Here is a 23,785-nt window from a genome sequence, read left to right on the forward strand (position 1 = left end):
AACCTCCTCACAATACGCGCCGTTTCCGCCTTCTGTATCCGACCCTTGATCCAACAACCAAGCGAAAGCTTCTTGAGATGTTGGTCAGAGCTTTTCGCGAGAAGACCATTGACTGAAACGACGATCGGAACAACAACGGTCGACTCAACATTCCACATGGCGGTAATCTCGTGAGCAAGGTCCAAGTATTTAGATACTTTTTCCTTTTCAGCTTTCACCAGATTATCGTTATGTGGAATAGTTATGACAACAATTATTGCACGGCGCACTGATCGATCGACTAGCACTATATCAGGTCTATTAGTTATTAAATACCCGTTGCAGGTCTGAAAATCTACCTATACTTAAAATACAGTCAGTCCTATATACACCTTTGCCTATATAAATATACCGAGTTTTGTTGATATTACTTGAAAAATCCGAAAATTGCAAATACATTTTCATTCCCTGTTTGATGTCTTTGGGGGTGGAATTCTTAAAATTTAGGTAACACGTATTTTTTAGTATTAGTTTATTAGTATCAGTTTTAATCGGAAACCTAAAATCTAAGTTTCATGGTTGTAATTTCAAAAATAAATTGATAATTGAAGGATTTTATACAAACCTTCGCCCCCCTCATACGGTTAGAATTTTCAAAATTTTTTTCGTAGCGGATGCCTGCGTTGTAATAACTATCTGTGTGCAAAATTTCAAGTGGTTAGAGCTGTGCGTTGATAGATCAGTCAGTCAGTAACTTTTGCCTTTTATATATATATATATATATATATAGCTAATAATATAAAGCGATTAGTGATAAGTATGGATCTCAAACAACCTTAGGAAAGCAAGGCGCTAGGTGATGACGAAATTACACTAATAGTACTCCTGAAAGGATATTAGATCGATATTAAACTTTCAGCGATTGTTAGCTTACGCCATTCTTCAATGCACAATGCCAGAGGCATGGCACAGGAGCATGGTGGGTCCGCTCTTCAAAAAAGGCACTTTGTTTAAGAACTCCATCTCGCTTCTGAGCCATGTCTACAACTTCAAATTCAAATTTGTATATCACAGGTCAGGTTGGATAGAATTATATGTATGAAGTCCCAATTTATATTGCCTCTTTGGGCGTGCAACATTTACAAAGTATTATATTTCACAGACTAAAGTTAATTATTTAAAACTAGTAGTTTTGTAGTTTCGTGAGGGGGAAACCTAAACTTATCCCTACAGCGTTCTCGTTTATGACGCTCAAATAAATTATCATTGTTTCTTAGAAATAGAGCAAGTTCAAATATGTATAAGGATGGGAAAGTTAGAATATTAAGTTGTTCTGGAGAGTCATTAAGAATTGTCCCACTAATAAGTTCGACGCTTTCCATCCTCCCGAACAAGCTGGTTTTCGAAAGTGCTTCAGTACCATACACCACATGCATAAGCTGCGGCAGGTTATACCGAAGAATGAAAATTATAACCAGTCACTTTGTTTAGCGTTTGTGGGCCATGAGAAAACTTTTAATTCGGTGGAAACTTAGGCTGTTTTAAGGTCACTCCAAAGATGCCAGGACTAGATTACGAGGCCGATCCAATTGCAGCGAGGTGTTGTCTCCCATAAGCTGTTGTCCGATGCAGTTGAGTGATGCGTTTTTTACTCTCGGATTAGAACGGACTTGGTATCGCTATCACTCAACTTTGGTTTGCGGATGATGTAGACTTGATGGCATAGTTACTGGAACACCTTAATACAATTCACAACGACTTCGGCAGAGTTTCGCAACAGGTGGGCCTGCGAATGAACATAAGCAAGTTGAAGATTATGTCTAATGCTCATGTTCCGCTTCGATCTTGATGATGATGTTGAATTTAATTAATAATCTTATCTTATATCTATAAATTGGAATCTCGGAATCAGCTCCATTCAGGGGGTTTCGGGGGCGATAAATCGATCTAGCTAGGATTCATTTTTAGAATTTTTTTTTGTGTTTTCCGGTAATAACCGATTTGGTGCAACGAAGTTGCACGGGTCCGCTAGTTTTATTAAAGTAAGAAAGAGGTGAACCACTGAATCCAACTCGGATGGGCTGCGTTCGGGAAACTTAGTGATATCATTTCGTCCAAAATCCCTAAGTGCCTAGAGACCAACTTTAGGCATAGGACCTGAGTCTTCGAAGAATACGTGCTGCCAGAGATGACTTATGGATCTAAAATGGTATTGCGTACTATGGGCCTCATAAGAAGGATCAGAGTCACTCAGCGGGCAACGTATGCTAAGAGTATCCCTACGTGATCATAAAATTCAAGTCGTAGATTTCAGTCGCAAAAGACTGTTATTAGGAAAGCTAAATTAAATCAATTTATACTCCGTTTCCTGCCTAAGCACATATCAAGCTGAATTACAAAATATATTGTTAAATAAAAATAAACATACAAGATATAGCTAAATGTCTAGCTGGTTTCTGAAACTGAAGTTAATTCACCGCGCTTTTTTTTATTTCAGTATATCAAGCTCGTGCTATTTTCGTGTTTTCTGTACTGGCTTAGTACTGGCTCAATTGCGTTTCTTGTAAAACTGTTTAACCCAATTCGAAAACGAAGCTAGAATTTCTAACAACTACAGGAGTTCCAGTGATGCTCTGGTGGAAGGTATAAATATACCTTACTCTTTGCATGCTATGAAGTCCTAGTGATCTCGCGGCATCAAGGCTCGGGCGATGACCTCGGCCACGGCTAAGTACGTATGTACTTAGGACAGTACTATTAATATACAACGACTGTAGGCCATCCCAAGTGTACGTTGCAGCTTTAGTAAAGAATATTGCTAAAAATTGTATTTTTATAATCAGCCTAGTTTTGACTACTACTACATTGATAACCCCAGCATAGTCAACATTAAGGTTTTTGTTGTAGCTATTGTCTACGGTTCGTGGCCACTAATTATAGTTTCGAAAGCGACGAAGCTATAGCGTATGGTAAACGTATTAATAGTCATTCCAACGAGTCATATTTCTTTAAGTGTATTTTTTTATCAGAATCATCATCGCATGCGCATTGGGTTTGAGCTCGACTTCACTTTCGGGGGAGCGAGTTTGAATCCAAGCACGTGCTAAAAAAATATAGAGAATGGAAGGCCATGGTATTCAGATATTCACTTCAATACCCACAATGTTCAGGATGGCACTTAGATCTTTCATTAATTAACAGTATTATTGAAGCTAAATACCTAGTTTCTTAGCAGTAATCATTTATTCTCATGACTATTATTCTTCCTTCCTATTAAAGTATTAATTTTGTAAAAGAAATCTTTAAAGCCCACCAACCTGCTTTAGAGCAGTGTTGTGGGTCTGTACTCTATAAACCTGACTTCCCAAGGAGTGAAATAAAACAACTGGACTGACTCTAATACTGTATATTAAGCTTCTCTATAATTCATATTACTTGTTATCTTCAAATGACTCTACTACCAGTTCGGAATGCTGTCTTCCGTAGAGAAGACCACTGGCAAGAAACTCTACCGTTGCTCTTTTATTCAATCAATTAAAACAAGACTTATAAACACAATTACAACATTATCATATGTTATAACGCTAGGTCCTTTGATACAAGACATATAAGACAGGTCAAACATAACTACTATGATCACTTATAACATCAGGACTTTTGAAACAAATTGTTTGTATAGAGCAAGCAACCTCTGCTACATAAACTGTCGGTATAAAGTTATGCTAGGGCTCCATATATGATACCTAAATAAACCAAAAGATGATATATACTTATCTGATGCAACATCAGGTACCAACATAGTACCAACAACTTATCTCAACTCCATCACCAATACATACGACTCTTATTTCGTCACAACAATATTTCCTTAAGTATATCGTTTCCATTATAAATCATCTATTCCCAATTTGTAACGTTCTATCCGCAATAATTTACTTAATCTTCTATTCTCAATTCATTAATTTCAATCCGTCCTCACTTTTCTTTGCCGCCAATCTAACTTGTCAAACTCGCTTCTCCCGCCATAGATCCTATACTTTTATTTGACAGTCTACTAAAGTCCATTATTCTATTTTCAATACATTATCAATGAGTATACAAACTATGATTTGTTGATATATTTGATATAATCATCGGGTTTATCATAGATAAAGTGCTGTAATTCCCTATTTCCTAACACACGCACCATTTTTCTGTTATGTGCGTTTAAAGTAATTAAAATATCACTTGCTTCAACGGTGAAGGAACACATTTTGAAAAAACCTGCATGCTTGAGAGATCTACAAAATGTTCTCAAAGGTGGAGTCCACCAATCCACACTGGTCCAGCGCGGTGGACTAATACCTTAACCCCTTCTCATTGTTGGAGGAGACCCGTGCTCAGTGCGCCGGTACGATTGGCGTGATGATGATGATTATTATCTGTATTGATATTATATGTTAGTATTTTAGTATTTATTTGATTGAACTAGGTAATTAAATTAAAAACACGAACCGAGCAAAACGACGGAAACAATGTATATATATATATTTTTTGACAGGAGCAGATCACAGAGTATATTTGACAAGTGCACAATATTCATAATTGATGACTTTCAGTGTTGCAATTAACCATTTCAACATGTATCATAAATATATATATTTTTTAATTATACAGAACTGTTAATGTTGATTTATCAAATGGTTAGTCACAATTCAGACTAAATCGTACGTATTACACAACAATAATAAGTAGAATCACAATCAAATATACCTGATTTAATTCATATTTCGGGCAAGGCGGAGAGAAAAGGCTAGTATAATAAACCCTGATGTGCCTGTATTGATAGCCAAAGTATAAGTCAATCTCTTCACTTCCATGCAGTTCTGGTACCATTCAGACGTTTCTCGTTCGTTCATTGTTCAGGGTTCATCCCGGTTCACAACAGTTGAACGATAGAAATCTAGCGGAACGCTTCTTTCTTACTTTAATATCGACATGACTATCTCACTCTTACTTTTCATACAATAAAGCCATATATGTATATTGAACCTTATTTGATACTTATTTTAAGGTTTTGAAGAAGTGATAGCGCAGTGGTAAGGTGGTAAGGATTAGGCCTCAGGCCTCCGAAGGAGGGACAGAGTTCGATTCAAAACACGCACCTCTAACTTTCCGAAGTTCACATAACTTCGAAAAGTTAGAGGTTAAAGCGGTGAAAGAAAGCATCGTAAGTAAACCTGCATATAGGTTCACTATAATGTTCAAAAGACGTGTGGTGGGCTATGGCTTTCGCATTCTGACACCCATGACAATGATGAAACTGAAGAGTTAGTTTACTTCATTTTTTGTTTACTTGAACGCGATGATCTAAGCTACTAGTCCGATTTGAAAAAATCGTTAATTGTTGGATAGCCCATTCAATCACGCTAGGATAAATAGGAGCATAGCATCAATGAAGAATGTTTCTCAATTGGATATTTTTTTCTATCTGATGCAAGCTGGGCGTTACTTTGCGGAATTCCATGATATATTATAAAAATTAAGCTTAATTTGCTATACTCCGCGAAATGCATGAAAATCTGTACGGAGTAATTTATATTTTCTTCAATCCTTATACTCCGCACAAAACAGTTCTTCGGCAATGTACCCTCTACAAACGTTTCGCTTTTTAACCTGAGCATCCTCAGGGGATGTTGACTTTACAATGATTAATTGTTAATTGAAGAATTCGCCAAATGTGTCGCCTTTTTATACCTTTCTTACTCCCACCTTATCTATCTAAGGCTTAGACAGATAAGGTGGGGGTAAGTACCTATAGCAAATTAAGCTTAATTTTCATAATATATTTTTTTTTACTTTTGCGAGCTACAGCGTGTGGTGCGTAAACGGTTATGAAAAGTTTCGATAAAATATGTCAATGTTTTAAGATTAACTACGCGACTACTACGCGAAGGACCGACTTCGATACCAGTCACCAGCGTCAAACTTCTCAAAGTTTTAAGCTATTAAAGCGATGAAGGAAAGCATCTTGAGGACTACGGCTTAACCCTTCTCTTTCGGAGACTCGTGGCCTTAGTGGACCGCTAATGGATTATACGTACGATATATTTTTATAGGCTTCATCATAATTACCAATAACATAGTAGCGGCCCACTACAGCGGCTTTTCCGACATCCATGTTTTCTGCCAAGTACAAAGGTGGGAATAAATAGGTACACTGTAACACTACACTTGGGCCCTTGACTGCAATCACACATGGTGATTAGTGATGATGCAGTCTATCCTTTTAGCGAATTGCCAGTTACAGTTATATTATACCCATACCATACCATACCCCTAATTTAAAAGTTTCTACCCGAAATCGTACCGGAATGCTAAATCACTCGGCGGCAAGTCTTTGTCGGTAAGGTGTTAACAAGCAACTGGTAACAAGCAACGGCGGAAGCCACTCGGCACCAGACCAGGCCAGAATCTACATTCAAAAACACGATACGATTTATATAAAACGAACTTTTTGACGACCCCATGGTGCAGAGGTTCGTCTGGTCTGGTGGGAGACTTTGGCCGTGGCTAGTTACCATCCAACCGACAAAGAAGTGCCGCTAAACGATTGAGTGTTCAGGTGCGGTTGCGCGTAGTAACCGATTAGGGGTATGACTACGATACTCCCTATCCGGTTAGATCGCTACCATCTTAGACTGCATCATCACTTACGATTAGGTGAGATTACAATTATGGGCTAACTTATAGTGGAATAAAAAAAGAATATTCAAATATGGGTATCTCATAAATCTCAATAAATCACATCAAAATTTCTTTTTCCGCAAATTCCGAAATTGCAATCAGCATTCTTGGCACCATCCCATTTCATTTTCATTTTTCGGGTAAACACTTGCCGATACCAACCTGAGGGTCGCTACCAGCTCACCATGAGAAGGGCTCGAGGACAGCGTCACCATCCCACGCGGACATGGCCATATATACCAGTAATCAGTCTAGTTATAACATCATAAATTAAAAAATAAACGGACTAAAACTATTCTTCAAAACTTCTTAATAACATATACTTTTACTTGCAGCTGTTGCCCGCGACTTCGTCCGCTATTGTTTATGATAAATTATATACTGCAGTACTGAATGCTAGATGGCACTAAAGAAGCAACGTAATTTTTTTTTTTTAATAAAGAGTATTCTATGTTACTTCTTATACCACCAAGAATAAGTGTACAAGTGTTTAATGACAATCGGTTGAGTAGTTTTAGCGTTAAAGGGTAAGAAACACCCCTACATTCACATCTATACTTATAATAAATCTGTAACTGGAAGATTTCTGTACATTTAAAATATTTTGAAAATTTTGACCGGGGGGTTTATAATCGATACTGAGTCCAAAACAGATTTTTATTGAATTTTTGTCTATCTGTCTGTCTGTCCGGGCATCACGTCAAAACTAGTGAACGGATATAAATAAAATTTTGTATAGTTGTTGCTGATATTCCGGGTCAACACATAGGATACTTTTTATCCCGATGAACAGTAAGTTTCCTCCCGGAAATGGGATGAATTTTTTTATCAATTTTACTTCATAACTCCGTTAAATTTGGATCAATTTTAATAATTCTTTTTTATTTAAAAGTGTATACTATCGAATATGTAGTGTCTTATTTTAATAAGGATCTGATAAATATTGTCGGAGATAAAGGACATAACTCTTCACACATAACAGTACGGAACAAGGCATATGGGACAACGATCGAATGCATCCGTACCATCCTGGAATCATAGGCTTCTTGTTTATCCCGGGAAAAGCCATCAGCTCCTACAGGATAACATCGCTTTTTTTCCGCATTTGTCTTTCAAATTCCGCGCAAAGGAGTTTTAGACTGACGTGGTTTTTTTAGATGGGCATAGTTGAAATATTATCAAGCTATTAAGTTTGTTTTGTTGAACGCGCTAATCTCAGAAAATGCTGTTTCGATTTCGATTTTTTTTTTTGCATTGGTAGTATTAATTAAGGCTATATAACATCACGTTACAACCAATGGCTACCATCATCAATGAATAATGTTGCAAAAACTGCAAGAAATATCCTTTTTGAGAGATTCCGATGCTTGAACAGTAAACGTTACGCCACACGACGGAAATATGATAAAGTATATCGGAATTGTTTCTTTAAAGTTCTATTAAAAAGTCCGCGACAGCATACGACTCCTTTTTTAAGTTGACTCATTCCGGGTCCGCTAGTTTATAATATTAGTGAGGATGACTGAATTTGATCCCAAGGCATCAAATCTTTTTTTTTTAGGAAATTATTTTTAAAGATTTTTTAGGCTTTTTATCAATTTTATTTTTACTTTTTTTTTTTTAAATTGTCTATTAATTTAAAATTTACCAAATTTCATTAATTAGATCCATTAGATTAGATTAATTTCATCCAAAGGGGCAATGCTGCCAGCATCTTGGGAACTGTGCCTCACTGCGGTGGTTTCGAGGACGTTTTAGATTTTATTTAGTTTTTAAATAGTTTATTTTAGGTTATAGTTATGTATTAATAAAAATTATATGAATTAGATAAAAATAAAAATTTTAAAACTAAAAAACACGCCTCATCCCATGTTTATTTAATTAACCGTGGGATGCGATGAAAAAGGCACCCCTTTTAAGATATATTCACAATGAATCTTCTTTCCAATTTACCAATAAAACATGTAGGTTTTACCCAGTGGGGTATATCTAAAATAAACTGATTTTTATTTTGAGCTGTTTATTTAATTCCTACATTAAATAAATACGTTTTACTTTTTAGTTTTCCGATACAATAACTAAGAATTTTTTAAATTATTAATCAGTTAAACCTTATTGGTATATTGTTAATTAAGCTTTAATTATAAACTTTTGGTAATTAATAAACGCAACCTAGACGCCAAAGTACTAAAATAATTTCAAGCTCACGTTATTTCCGTCTTCGGGAAACTATGTCACATAATCTTATCGGATGCAAGATGCGTAACGATAAACAGCAGCCGCGACCGATTCATTCGCATCTACCTCTTCATTTCTATGCAACTTTGGTGTTAGTGCGTTGTATAAATACCTGTTTAGTGAAATCTATTTAGAGCAATTCCCGCCTGCGCACTAGAGACACTTAATCGGAGGGTCCCCACTCCACTTTTACTGAGCTTGCTTTGGATTTATGCGATCCTGGTAGAAATACATTTTGCTTCTACATGTGGATCGCAACTTCGTAGGAACGAATGGATCGCAACTTCGTAGGAACGAATTTTATAACTATAACCTCGTCACCGATTCATAATTATTGAGGAAGATATGTGTCCATGTGATGATTCAACCATTTTATTATGACGCATTATCTAGTTAGATAAAGTTTATTTAAATATCACAAAAAAATATTTCTCATAGTTCAAGAAATGGACATGAGACATATTGGGCTATATTATTTTCATATTACACTTACTATAAATAATATCCAAGCTCAAAGAACCTACTGATGGAAAATATCTCGGGCTGATACTAGACTGTCAATTAACATGGAAATCACATATAAATAACGTAAAATCAACTCTATCTTCTCTTTTAGGATCTCTCTATGGCATCGTCCGATGTCTTCCCCGAAACGTTCGATTAAACATTTACTACTCTAGTTAAACCTCACCTTGATTATCTTATATAAGTATGGGGAAGTGCTGCAAAAACTAACTTAAAATGTCTACAAATCATTCAAAATAGAAGTATCAAAATTCTTTACAACTATAAATTTCTAACACCAACAAAGAGAATTTTTTACGGAAACTAAATTAATGAACATACAACAACCATATTACAATAATACATGTATTCTTATAAAAAAAATTAAATCCAGAAACATTCATTCACAATTTAACGTTACAACTAAAAAGGAGCATGGATCACAACTTCGTAGTGCTAATAACATTTGCTTAAACAAACCACGTACAAATTACGGTAAGAAAAACATAAGCTTTGAAGGAGCATTGATGTGCTTATTAAATTACCAAACGACATTAAAATAGAAAAAAAAATCAATATTTTTAAGAAAAAACTTAAAACCTTTGTAATTGACAAAATCAAAGTGCGGTCCTATCTATGACAGTGTGAAGTAATTATTTATAGTTTTACCCTCAAGTTTTTTATATATATAATTTCTGATTGTTTTGTATGTGCCGTTGTTTGTAGTTTTAATATTACCTACATAAAATAAGTTGTAAATACTCTCATTGCGTGAAATTGTAATTTCTTTTGGGAAAAATAAACGTCTTTAACCACATAAATTCATATTTGCCAGATATTTTATTTAATAGTTAATAGATAGTTTTCAAGGAACAAATAAAGTCGTGCGTCGTATAAATACCTGTTAAGTGAAATCTATTTAGAGCCATTCCCGCCTGCGCACTGGAGACACTTAATCGGAGGGTCCCCCACTCCACTTTTACTGAGCTTGCTTTGGATTTATGCGATCCTGGTAGAAATACATTTTGCTTCTACATGTGGGTCGCAACTTCGTAGGAACGAATTTTATAACTAAAACTTCGTCATCGATTCAAAATTATCTCTAGTTAAACCTAACCTTGATTATCTTATATAATAAGTATGGGGAAGTGCTGCAAAAACTAACTTAAAATGTCTACAAATCATTCAAAATAGAAGTATCAAAGTTCTTTACAACTATAAATTTCTAACACCAACAAAGAGAATTTATACGGCAACTAAATTAATGAACATACAACAACCATATTACAATAATACATGTATTCTTATAAAAAAATTAAATCCAGAAACATTCATTCACAATTAAACTTTACAACCCAAAAGGAGCATGGATCACAACTTCGTAGTGCTAATAACATTTGCTTAAACAAACCACGTACAAATTACGGTAAGAAAAACATAAGCTTTGAAGGAGCATTGATGTACTTATTAAATTACCAAACGACATTAAAATATAAAAAAAAAACAATATTTTTAAGAAAAAACTTAAAACCTTTGTAATTGACAAAATCTGAGTGCGGTCCTAACTATGACAGTGTGATGTAATTATTTATAGTTTTACCCTCAAGTTTTTTATATATATAATTTCTGATTGTTTTGTATGTGCCGTTGTTTGTAGTTTTAATATTACCTACATAAAATAAGTTGTAAATACTCTCATAGCGTGAAATTGTAATTTCTTTTGGGAAAAATAAACGTCTTTAACTAACTGCATATCCAGCGAAATTTTACCACTTTTTCATTTCTTACCATTACATATTTGCCTTTGGCTTCAATCTCACGTGGTGGTAAGTGATGATACAGTCTAAGATAGTAGCAGACTAACCTGTTGGGGATCTAGCAGTTATCTTTAAACCAAAGCCCTTATGGGTTTATGAGCGGCATCGTACCGAAATCGCTTTATCGGTAAGAATTTTTCTAGCTTAGACCTTAGTTTCCCTTTCGGGAATCGATTCCGGGACGCCGACGTTACACCACAGGGTTCACTACTGGACAGGGAGGTCGTCAAAATATAAACAAATTATTTTTAATGTAACGTGTTGTTGAATATTTAAACTATACCATATCGGATCCAATAAGACTTAAATATGATTTGGTGTGTACAAGTTATCGCGGCAAATAAACCTCCTCGTATCTAAGCGTTCCTAGTATTCGTGGATTGTGTTTTACCTATATAAATTTACAAGATTTTAACCAGATAACCTAGACCAGATAACCTATTTTACACCTCTTGCTATTTATGCACCTTTGGTGTTTTAGTATCGTAATTCTAGGTTGCTTCTATTTAAAAATAGTGGTTAATAATGAATTCTGTTTCTGAGATTTCTCTGCCTTCTTTTCTATGTCAAGGAATACATGCATGCCAAATTTAATCCAAATCCGTTGAGCCGGTTTTGCGTGATTAAATAACAAACATCCACACTTTTACATTTATAATATTAGTAGGATGTAGTAATATAAAAACAGGAAGTCAGTAAATTATGTGGATACGCTAAACCAAATCTCTTTTCCTCTTATACCTCTGACAAAATTATTGAGATAGTTTGTTTGATGTTAACTTCTTTTATTATAACATACATTTCATAACTTTTATTATTTTCTTTAGTGTATTTAGTGTTTGTCTTATGAGTTCCAAATGATAATTTGGTTTTCATACCAATTCTTTTATTTATGATGCCTATTATTTGCTACTTGTTAAGACATATCCTTATACATTTATATTTATTTTATTAAAATAAAAGTTATTTATTGCTGGGTGTATATGTGTATATATGTAGTTTTAAATGTAAAAAAAATCATCTCTTCCATACCTTCTATCAATAATGCTTTATATCGGGCCCCTACAGGACCTAACTCTTTCCATTTTTTATATAAACATTTTATTTGCAGGTATTTAACGTCCGTCTTGGCTTGACGGGTAAACGCAGCGCAACGAACTTGCCGCTTTTGGTTGCGAGCATCACGAAAACTTTCGTCGTGGCAGGTAAGTTTTGCTTTGCAGTAATATAATATCTTCGCATATGTTGTACCAATTTAAAATCTCTATATTTACGTCTTCTGAATACTGTACTATTTTTAAGTAAAGGAAATAAGTCTGGAAGGTTGAAACAACTAGTTAGCTTTAGCAGTTGATACGATCTAATATCATAAATTAACTAAGAACAATATTTATAGAAAGAAGGTAATGCGTCAGTTTGAATACGACAGGAAGGATATGTCACTCAGTTCTTTTATTTTCAAATCCCTTCCCTACTAATATTATAAATGTGAATGTAAGTTTGTTTGTGACGCTTTCACGCGAAAACTACTGAACCGATCTTCATGAAACTGTTTATACATATTCTTGTAGGTATTAGAAATAATATAGTATACCTCTCATTGGAAAAAAAATTACGTAAGATAAAAATCTCAAATCTCATATATGACTATAGGTGTAGACTGCCTCCCAAAATTACGCGGGCGAAGCCGCAGGGCACATCTAGTACAATTATAATTTTTCTGTACGTGTGTTTGTTGCCATACTCATACTTCTTAAGCCGAGACCGATTGGGGTGAAACTATGTGTGTATATTTCAATAGATTCCTGGATGATTTCATTACACTATTTGACCCGGCAGGTGGCTCTGCTGTCAGTGTGTCACCAAATTTGATTTAAGGATCAAATTTAACGCGGCCCTGCTTTTTTGACAGGATGTCTGCTATGTTTATTTATTTATTTATTGTTATTAGGTACACAAAACAGGTGATAACTAAAGGTAGATCTAAATATAAGTAAAAACAAATTAAGTTCTAAGCTAAAACCCAAATTATGTATGTGTACACAACTTGGAATTCAATTAAACAAACAATAAAAATGAAATTAAAGTTGAAACAAAAAAATAAATACTTAAATTTATAATCCCTTAAGTTCGGACTGGTAGAATCCACACACCTTTGAAAAAATTATGGAGAACTCTCAGGCTTGCAGGTTTCCTTACGGAGTTTTCTTTCACTGTTGCAGCTAGAAATATTTGAATTGCTTAAAATGCACTTAACTTACAAAAGTTAGGGTTGTGTGCTGGGATTCGAACTCAGCCCCCGACAGTGAAGATGAAGTCCTACCCACTGGGCTATCACCGCTTCAATAATAAGCTCATTTGCCTGTTTTTAATTTAACTGAAATGAAAAGTATAATTTAAAATAATGAATTTTATGTACACGTAGAACAATCAATAATAATCGTATTTAAAAAATTGATCCATTTCCATGAGGTACTAATGACAATATGTATACTGCCAACTACTAGTGACAGAAAGATTATATTTATGTAGGTCCTTGTCTTCCTACAACAACATTCAAGTCAATAAATTTTACGACTTTTGTTATCACTAAAATGTTACTAAAATATACTGAAAATTATTATTTTTTTTTTTTTTTTACTTCTAAATTAAAAATGTATATCATGAATTAAACATTCAAAGAAAAAGGAAAACGAAACATTCAAAGGAAAAGTTATATAAAGTTTTATAAACGATCCGTTAGTCTCAATAAAAGACGAGAACGGTTATACCTATTCAGCTAGTTTATGTCTTGAAATATTATTTGAAGTAAAAGGAAGGTGTAAGCGCGGGGAAAATATGAAAAAATAGAACACACAAAGGGAGCTAACATATTTTTGGTGCTCTAGGGACTCTAAGATGCAAGCCAATTTGGGATTGTCAACAAAACAAACAGACCACTTTTGTATACAGCCAAAGGAGTGAAAAGTACACCTTGTGAGTTACGCACCTCTCAAATATTTATGATCTCCTAGTAAGGACTGGCAAAATGAGCTTCAGAAGCTTTTTTTCTGAAGCTCATTTTGCCAGTCCTTACTAGGAGATCATAAATATTTGAGAGGTGCGTAACTCACAAGGTGTACTTTTCACTCCTTTGGCTGTATACAAAAGTGGTCAATAGAGTAAACACGTCATTGGTGAAATTTCACTTTCGTACCGTAAGGTAGTGTTTGTACTTGACGTAATGCACTCGTCGGTTTCGAAAGTGTGCGCATAAGTCAAAGTCAAATTAATACAGTCTACAAAATGAAGTTATTTAACTAACTATTAACATATTGGATAGAAGCGGAATTACATGATATATTATGAAAATTTAGCTTAATTTGCTTATCTCCACGAAAAGCAGAAGAATCTTGAACAATAAGAGAAAAAATCTTAAGAAATTTTGAATAATAAAAATAACATTTAATATACAATCATAATCATTTCTTTTACTCATTTGTAACTCCTGGTAATATAGCCAAATTGACATGCAATTACATACGCACATATGTAGTTAAAGCATAAACCTCCTTTTGGAAGTCAGGAAATAAATAAATAGTACTCAGTATTAAACGAAGCACACTCATAATTTGAATAAAAGTAAAACGATTTCAATGAAACTTTCAGGAAATCTCCGGATTGACCTGGCGAGTAATCCTGTAAACTTTTGTGACGATCGGAGCACTCCTATTTTTGAACTGTCAAACTGTCAAATACAGCTTTTATTTACTATTCTGATATTCTATTGTTGGGTATACATGGGTGTAGATAATGACCTTCATGAATAGAAGAGAATGAATACGGAAAGAAATAAATGATTTAATATATTATGAGACTTAAATTAAAAATTTAATGATGTAAGTTTATTATTTAAATAAAATAAAGCAACTGCATGTAACCCGGCGAAGCGGGCTGGGTACGCTAGTAATAATATATTTTATATCAAAATAATGTTTCAATTATATTTGTAAGGTAAGATTAGTTTTTGTAATTCATCATAATCATGTCCTAGCCAGTACAGCCAGTCCAACGCTCTTCCTTAAGAATCTAGATTTATTTCAAAACCAAAATCCAGAACCAGATCACTCTTCTTTATTTAAAATATGAAGTAGTAGCACGTAATATTTCAACATACTTTTGAAGTTGTTTCAAATCTCTGACCTGTTTATGAGTTCCTGGTAAGAACGCCCTGGGTGGTCTTCTTGAAAATCAATAACAATGTTTCGTCACGACATTCCGAAGTTTAGTGCATGCGCACCACGACCCAAGCTATTACCTAGTGTCATTGACCTATTGCATATAACCTATGATCGTAACATGACCTGATGAGGATTTGAATTACGTAAGCAACGTTGTAGGTTGCAATAATTATACCAATAGTATTTCATTACGATTCTTTAGGCATTTCTTTAGGCATTGAGTTCATAATAAATGGCATTTTATCTTTGTATTAATTTATTCCATAATATTAAGAAAAATAACAAATTTTGATGAACAGCGGATAACTGTTAGTCAGAAATATGGTCAAAAATAACATAATTTTTTCGTTGCGAAGATCTACATGGATTATTAAATAGTTTTAGTTTAACAACAGCGGAATCAAACTGAACATATTTCGATGATTCTTTTAACAACTACTGAAGGTCTGCAGAGACCAAAGAACTCTTTAATTAAAATATCACATTAAAGGACTAATAACGTCAATGTTTAAGTAGAAATCTTCAACCGATTGGGCTGAAATTTTGTATAAACGTTCAGTTTCGATGACAATGGATGTTTAACTGTATGACGTCATTCTTAATCTAACACGGGGGCACATCTATGATGGTTATTTTTAATGCAGTCCTAAAATATGTTTATCAAATGACAGCTTGTATAACTCAAAAAATAAAGTTACGTATAGGCTCGGCACTGCACAGGCACGGAACGAAGAATACTTCTAATTGTATTATGATGAGCTTGTACAATACACAAAATGCAGGGCTGACCTTGCTGTTGTGTACTAAGACTCAAAGCAAGCATTCCTTATTGAAGACTTAGACTGTTGAAGAAATTAACTGGCAAACAACCAGAATAAATAACAAGGATGCATTAACTGAGGTGAACAGATTGAGAAACGTGTCCAGCTTCCAGTCTTTTATTATCAAAAGGAACAAAATAAACTTACTTTAAAACTTTTACTTTCAACTTAATAATAAACAAACAACGACAGTCCGCTTACACATAACGCGTAGTTCGTAATGAGTACTAAGATGATTGAATATTTTTATGAATGACAAACATAAATTATTTATAATATTCATAAACACTGAAAACCGTTCATGTTCATCACAAAAAAAATCCAATTGTGTGAATATTTAACATATGCACTAAAATAAGGGGTATTTTTATATTCTTGTTTGAAAATGTCTAAAAGCAGTCAACGTGGAGAAAATTAGACTCCACGTGAGATGTGGCAACGTAATGTACGAGTATAACATTACTAACCTATTCCCAGCAAAGTTAAGAAAAAAATAATCCCTATGACGTAGTTTTTAACTCCAAATAACTAGATAATTTAGAATAGGGGTTTTGAAAAAAATTAATAATATTGATATTTGATGTAAAAAACTTAAAAAAAAATTTTTTTCAATAAATTATAAACAATTAAAAATTTATCAAATTTAAAAAAAAATCACGTGACTATAAACGCGCCATGATTGGTCACCATAGTTGTGACGTCATAATGTTGCAGCTATTTAATAACAGTACTGCGTTTACGGCTTATACGTGACTAGACAATAATATTGAAAATTTATTGCTAAAAAACGAGTTGTTAGTTGGTTCCGATTAGCTATGTGTGATAAAGGATTTATGAAGGCAATAATTCTGATAATATTCCTGATGTTGATATTTTTATGATAACCAATTTTTTTTAAAATGACGTTCGGTTTAATTCTGCTGAAGTTCGAGGTGCCAAGGCATCAAGGTAAGTCTGTTAAAAAATAATATAATAAATAAAAATATTTAAGTATTTATTCACCATTATATTAAATATAATTATTTATTTCATAAATTGTAGAGCATCGCGTGAGAGTTATGGCGACAAAGCTATAGGTTATGTTCAACTTAGTCGTAAAAAAAATATTTGTATTGTAAAAGGACGGGTCTGTCCAGAACACCGAGTTCGGAGTAAAGCTTATTCAGTTACTTTAACTATTGATGAAAAGTCAAGAAAAATTCAGGATGTTCAGTGCCATGAATGTGCAGCTTCCGCGGGTAATTTATACTCCTATTAAATTTAAGAAAGAGTGAAAACTAACATTATGACTTCACACGCGCTCGGGTTTGTTCAGAAGCTGTCGGTGCGTCTTCGGTACTCGATTCAAAAATAAATTTTTATTTTGAAATAACTTTTGAATTATTATTAAAAAAAAAAAAATAGTTTTGTTATAAAACTTATATATGATCTTTCCATTAATCAAAAAAAAAAAAAAATTTCAAAAACCCAATTCCGCCCAGACTAACTGAATGTTGAAAACTGCAACTCAAAAGTTTTTTACAAAGTACTAGGAAAGCATGAGTCCATAAGAGTGCGAACAGCACCCGAAGCCCCACCTCCAAAGTAGATGAACGATTCATTCTACGTCAGCTTGCGTGGTGGATATCTGCGCATGCTGAAAGCAAAAGTTTCAACCTACGTCACTATGTATATACGTCACAAAGAATGTGATGTATATACATAGAATGTAGCCTACTTCATGAAAAGTAGTTCTTAGCACGGTAAATATTATTCAGTGAGCTATAAAATATATCGCTAATTACTGTTATTTCCCAGTTATTAACGAAAACGTTCTCAAAGGTATGTGGAGTCCACCAATCCGTACTTGGCCAGAGTGGTGGACTACGGCCTTAACCCTTCTTATTGTGGGACGAGACCCGTGCTCTTCGTAATGGGGCGTTATGATGAAAAACCATTATCCTCATAGTACTAGATAGATTTTTATGTAGCACCACCAGTGCATGGGTAGCAAGAAATATATCCGATTTTTTTACGTAGCTGAGGAGTAAGAGCACTAGGAGTGCATAAATAGAAAGCGATGTAAAGCTGCTGCTTCAGAATTTCGTGTCGACGGTTGGCGATATTATTACAATAGTTATTATGGGAAAAGCTGTCTCTTGAAATTATGAGAACGGAAATCTGAAGTTATAAGTAGAACCAAAATATTAAGATGGAATAAATTATAGCTTACACAAAAAAAAAACTATATTTCAGCCAACACATGTTTAATTCTGTATTTTGCATCGTTATTAAAATAATCTTTATGTATATATTTCTTGTGTGCGTGTGTATGTCCTGAACTCCTCCTAGACGGCTGGACCGAATGAATTTTGGTGGGATCAGATGGCGCTGTGGTCAGCTAGTAAATACAAAAAATTGTACTTACAACATTACAAATTTAAGAATAACTTTAGTGATATCTACTTAGTTAAAATACTTACAATAAATATATGTCATCCACTGCCGTCTTCCGGTATATTAACGGCATGTCACAAACAGTAGGAAAGCATTACTATTTATAAAAACCCCAGAACAAATCAATAATGCAGTCACTGTTAAATTACGTCACCGACACAGACTTATACTACCACAATATAAATTGAAAATGTCTGGCCGAGGTCCTTATTTTAGGTCTATCATGATTTAATACAAAATCGCAAAGTATATTACAGAAGAAAGCAAAGAAACGGTATTTAAGCAAAATTTGAAACATTGGCTCATTCAAAATTGCTATAATCATATTTACCCATTACTCTCACTGGCTCACTACAATGCACGTGTCTTCTTCCATAAGTGTATACTGCCGCTATTATAAACAAACGTTAAATTGGGTTCTCATACAAGAAACGTGTTTTCTTTGTAGTTTTGGCTCGACCCTAACTATGTGTAACTAATACTAAGTGTGGAATATTTCTTTTGTAAGTCCAACTTTCACTTAGCCTCGCTGCTCGCAATCATATTTTTCTACTTTGTTATATTTACTCGTAGTTTTGATATAAAAAGTATGAGTGAGACAGTAATTTCATCTCCATCTCGTATGGACAGTAAAAAGATCCAATCAATATTGCTTCAGACGTTGGGCAAGAGAATGTGCTCACCAGGAGTTCATGAGTACAAAGATGGTATATTTTACTTATTCGTAACTTTAACTTAACTAGGTAAAAGGTGAACAAACTGCAGGTTTCCGAAGACAACTTCGAAACGCAAGTTCCGCACCTTTATTTAGATACAACTAGTATCTCAATAAAGCAATAATTCGCTCACGTTGCTTGCGTCCTTCTTCCAAGTTAGGGTTATTTACAAATAACGTGGGAACCAGCCAATAAAAAGCCTATGTTAGTTACTCTCCGTCATTTCAAGTAACTCTATGCCAAAAACCTTTTAAATAGGTTGCTCAGTAAGAGCGTAAGAAAAGCGCAAATAAATAAAACCCACTATCTCTATAATAATAGATATGAGTAAGTATTGAATTAAACATTAAAAACTGATATTAAGTTATTTGAAACAGAAATATGTACTCGTTTGAATATGAAATAAATATAAAAAATAATAAATTTACTACTGCAATACACACATCGCCATCTAGCCTCAAAGTAAGCGTAGCTTGTGTTGTGGGTACTAGATGACTGATGAATATTTTGTATGAATAATATAGATAAATACTTATAATATACATATACGCACCCAGATATTGAAATAAATATATGTTCATCACAAAAATATTTTCCAGTTGTAGGAATCGAACCCACGGACTCAGAAAGCACGGTCGCTATTCACTGCGCCAATCGGTCGTCAAATACACAGTTGACTTAATCGAGTTTTCAAAATAGGTCAAAAGACCCAAAGGTCATTCGACAGGGATCGAGTTATGTTCTATCTCTGTCTGTTCACACTTGAACTTTAGCGTAACGTATCGTATTACGTGTAACGATGAGAAAATGAAATTTTATACAACATTCCTACGTCTATTGATTTTTATGAGGCCCGTTTGAAATGTCCTGACCAGGAGTTCATAGCTACGTCAGATATGAAAAACTTTATGAAGGTTGAGCTTGCTGAAATAAATAAAATGACAGTCGTACATCCCAGTCGTCAATCTTAGAAGATTCCAGATAAGTTGAATAAATTTTTGTATTTAAATAAATAATACTTTTTTCAAATAATAACTTTGATTTTAAATAAGTATTTAAAACAAAAGACATTTCCCTTTTACTGCATAAAATTTGGACAAATGGTTAAAAAGATAATACGAGACAGGTATGGAACCGCGACCATGTCGTTATCTTTTGAGTTATATTAATTCTATTAGACTTTTTTTATATAATCAAAATGTCAATCTATTTAGAAATAATCTATGTTGGCTTATATGGGTTTGGAACTCCAGAATTACATATTGGATAGAAACCGAATTCCCTGATATATTATGAAAATGAAGCTTAACTTTGAACATTAAAAATAACATTATTTGTTCAATCATTATCATTTTATTTGTGACCTGATATACATCATATATGTATATCAGGTCTATAGCCAAATAGACATGTGATGTAACGCACATATGTAGTAAAAATATAAGCCTCCTTTTGGAAGTCCGGAAATAAATCATAGCACTCAGTATTAAACGAACCACATTCATAATTTGAATACAAATAGAAATGTTTAACGCCCAATAGAACAGGGCTGTGTTTTTAGAACAGGGCACGGGTCACATATACGAGTATATAGAACTGTTCAAAACTATGCTAATTTGTCATGGTGTCACTGTATTGTTCGCTAAGCTAGCATATATCTTAATATATCAAAAGTGGATAAGCTAATTTTTTTAATAAGCTACGGACTCAGAAAACTACTATAAACCTACTGTTAAAACCATTTTGTTTGAGATTTTTTCATTCGGACGTCGGACGTTGCTTGAGGCGGCGATAGATGGCGGCACAAGTATATCGTGCAGAAGCATGTCGCGCTATCGTTTGGTTCATTGAAACCCGTATATACCGAGTCGAAGCTTCCTTTTGTTACCCAGACGCGCTCGGCTACCGTCGGGTGCACACGCGTGCACCGGCGCTCGGGTCCGTTAGGCGACTTCCACACTGCCGACTTTTTATTCCAGGGGCAGAGTACTAATCTCTTTTTCTTGCTTGTGAGGAAACCTGTATGCCTTAAGAGTTCTACATAATTTTCAAAATTCAAAATTTCAGGCGTGATTGAGTAACAAACATCCATCTAAACTTTCGCGTTTTAACATAGATATTATAAGCGAACGCGTATTACTTTTTAATACTCGTGATACCTTTGAAATATAATGTCCGATACGAATGAATTAAAAATACCCTTGATGATAAAATTAAAATATATATTTATTTGGATAAGATCCAATCGTCCAATACGAATGAACCAAATTTTGTTTCTACTGCTGCTAACAAGCTGCTATTGTGACTTAAATATAAAAGTTTGTTATACATACGCGAAAATCGGGAATTATTGAAGTAAAACTTCTCTTCTCCGTAAAGCGCGATTAGGGAGTAACTCAGATATCTTTCTGACGCAAGTAACGCTTATGTCAGACGTCTGTGTAGTTTCCGCTATGTAAAAATAATAATTTGGATATATGTCACATACTCGACGCTTCTTGACTTATACGCCAAGCCAAGCTTGTGGCAATTATCATAATCAATAAGAATTATTTATAAGTTATTTGAAAATCTCTAAATATACTTGTTATTTATTACTTTTGTAATAAATCAATTATTAAAAAAATTTCTGATGATTGCGACATTCTATAATATTCAAAGACAAGGTTATATTGACATGTGCTATCTAACTGTGTTATATTATTGCAAATTTTCTTAAGGATCGCTAATATTAATAGTATAACCTTTGTTACTTCGGGATAATTTTCCTTTCTTTTGGTTAAAAAAATGGCCAAAATCGGTCCAGTAGTTAAGGAGCCTATTAGGTACAAAATAATAAACAAAAAAAGTATTTCAATCAAAAGTATCTTACATTACTTCTAGTACCTCCAAGGATATCTGTATAAAGTTTCATAATGATTGGTGAAGTAGGTTTCGCCCGAAATCGTACCAAAAAAAGTAACATTCACATTTATATTATTCAGTAGGGATTATATGACGCATTGTCTGTCGCACAGAGCTAAAATTAAAATTGCAATTTCTATTTTGTGATAAAAAGAGTCAGTTTATTATCTAGACAATGTTATGATAAACTTTGCCTTTTACAGCTTGTTGTTGGGTCGAATGATGAAAAATTAAGGAGTGAGGTTAATATCCGTGTTAAGTTTGAGATAGTAACAGGCACCGGCTCAACTTGTTATCTGGAGGCCTGAAGACACCACTTCCCGAATCTAATTATTTTGTGGAGGAAGTATATATACGAGTACATATTTTATTAATATAAAGACCAAGCTACGAGAGTGCTAAACATGCCTTGTGAATCGTTTCCTTTCTTTTCTAATTATTTTATAATTCTTCTTTTATAAATTCTTTTATAATGTTTATAATGAAGAGTTTTTCAGCAAAAACTCTACGAAATGCGTTACGCTCATTTCTTCCATATTATACCGAGCCAGCCATAATTTGCCTTGACACCAAGGTAATTCGTCAAGGATCCCGATATATCTTTGTCCCCCTTGTTCGTTACACATCACCACCCACGAGCGCATTAATTTAAAGAGGTTGTAAACATTGCGTCATGTTACGTACGATAGGGAAATTTTAGTCACGTGGTCACTACGTCGGTACACACAGCGCAAAGCGGGGCCTCACGGCCGTCAGTGAGGCCCTGTTTTGCAGAACTCTACCAGGAGTTCATAGATGGTTGAGAGATGCGAAACAAATCTGTACACTTTCTTTGAAATTATTATAACCGACGGATCTACCTCGTATTAAATTTGACCGAATACATTTTATATTTATTTTATTTAGTAGGCTCAAACACCTTTGTTATCACCATCTCACATAGTCATTTGAAACTATTTAAGAAGCAACCTGGTTAGTGCAATAATTCAAACCCGAGCTTTTTTATCATATACGTATCGTATCCTTCATACCACATAACAGATATTTTCTATAAGCCTACGTTTAATACAATCCGGGTCTCAGTTGATACTCCTGAACTAATCTAGTGATAGATTTTGGCAACTTGCTATTACCATAAGTATACCATAAGTATATGTGTATAGTAAACTGCCTCCAACTAATATACTCTAACTACAAATAAACTCATATAATCACGTATGAAGTTGATAATGCTTACTGGGCCTGAATGTTTAACGATTTCTACAAAGCAAAACCAAATTTAATACTCTTTGCTGAACATTTAATATATATTACATCGGTAAAAATCATAATTTTGTTCAATAAAACTTTTAATATGAAATAGAGTTTTTCTCTACATCTATTTTTAGGGCAATAAATAATAAATCACCGAAAGTCCAATCGTA

The sequence above is a fragment of the Pararge aegeria genome, chromosome Z (assembly GCF_905163445.1).
Source record: "Pararge aegeria chromosome Z, ilParAegt1.1, whole genome shotgun sequence".
Lineage (NCBI taxonomy): Eukaryota > Metazoa > Arthropoda > Insecta > Lepidoptera > Nymphalidae > Pararge > Pararge aegeria.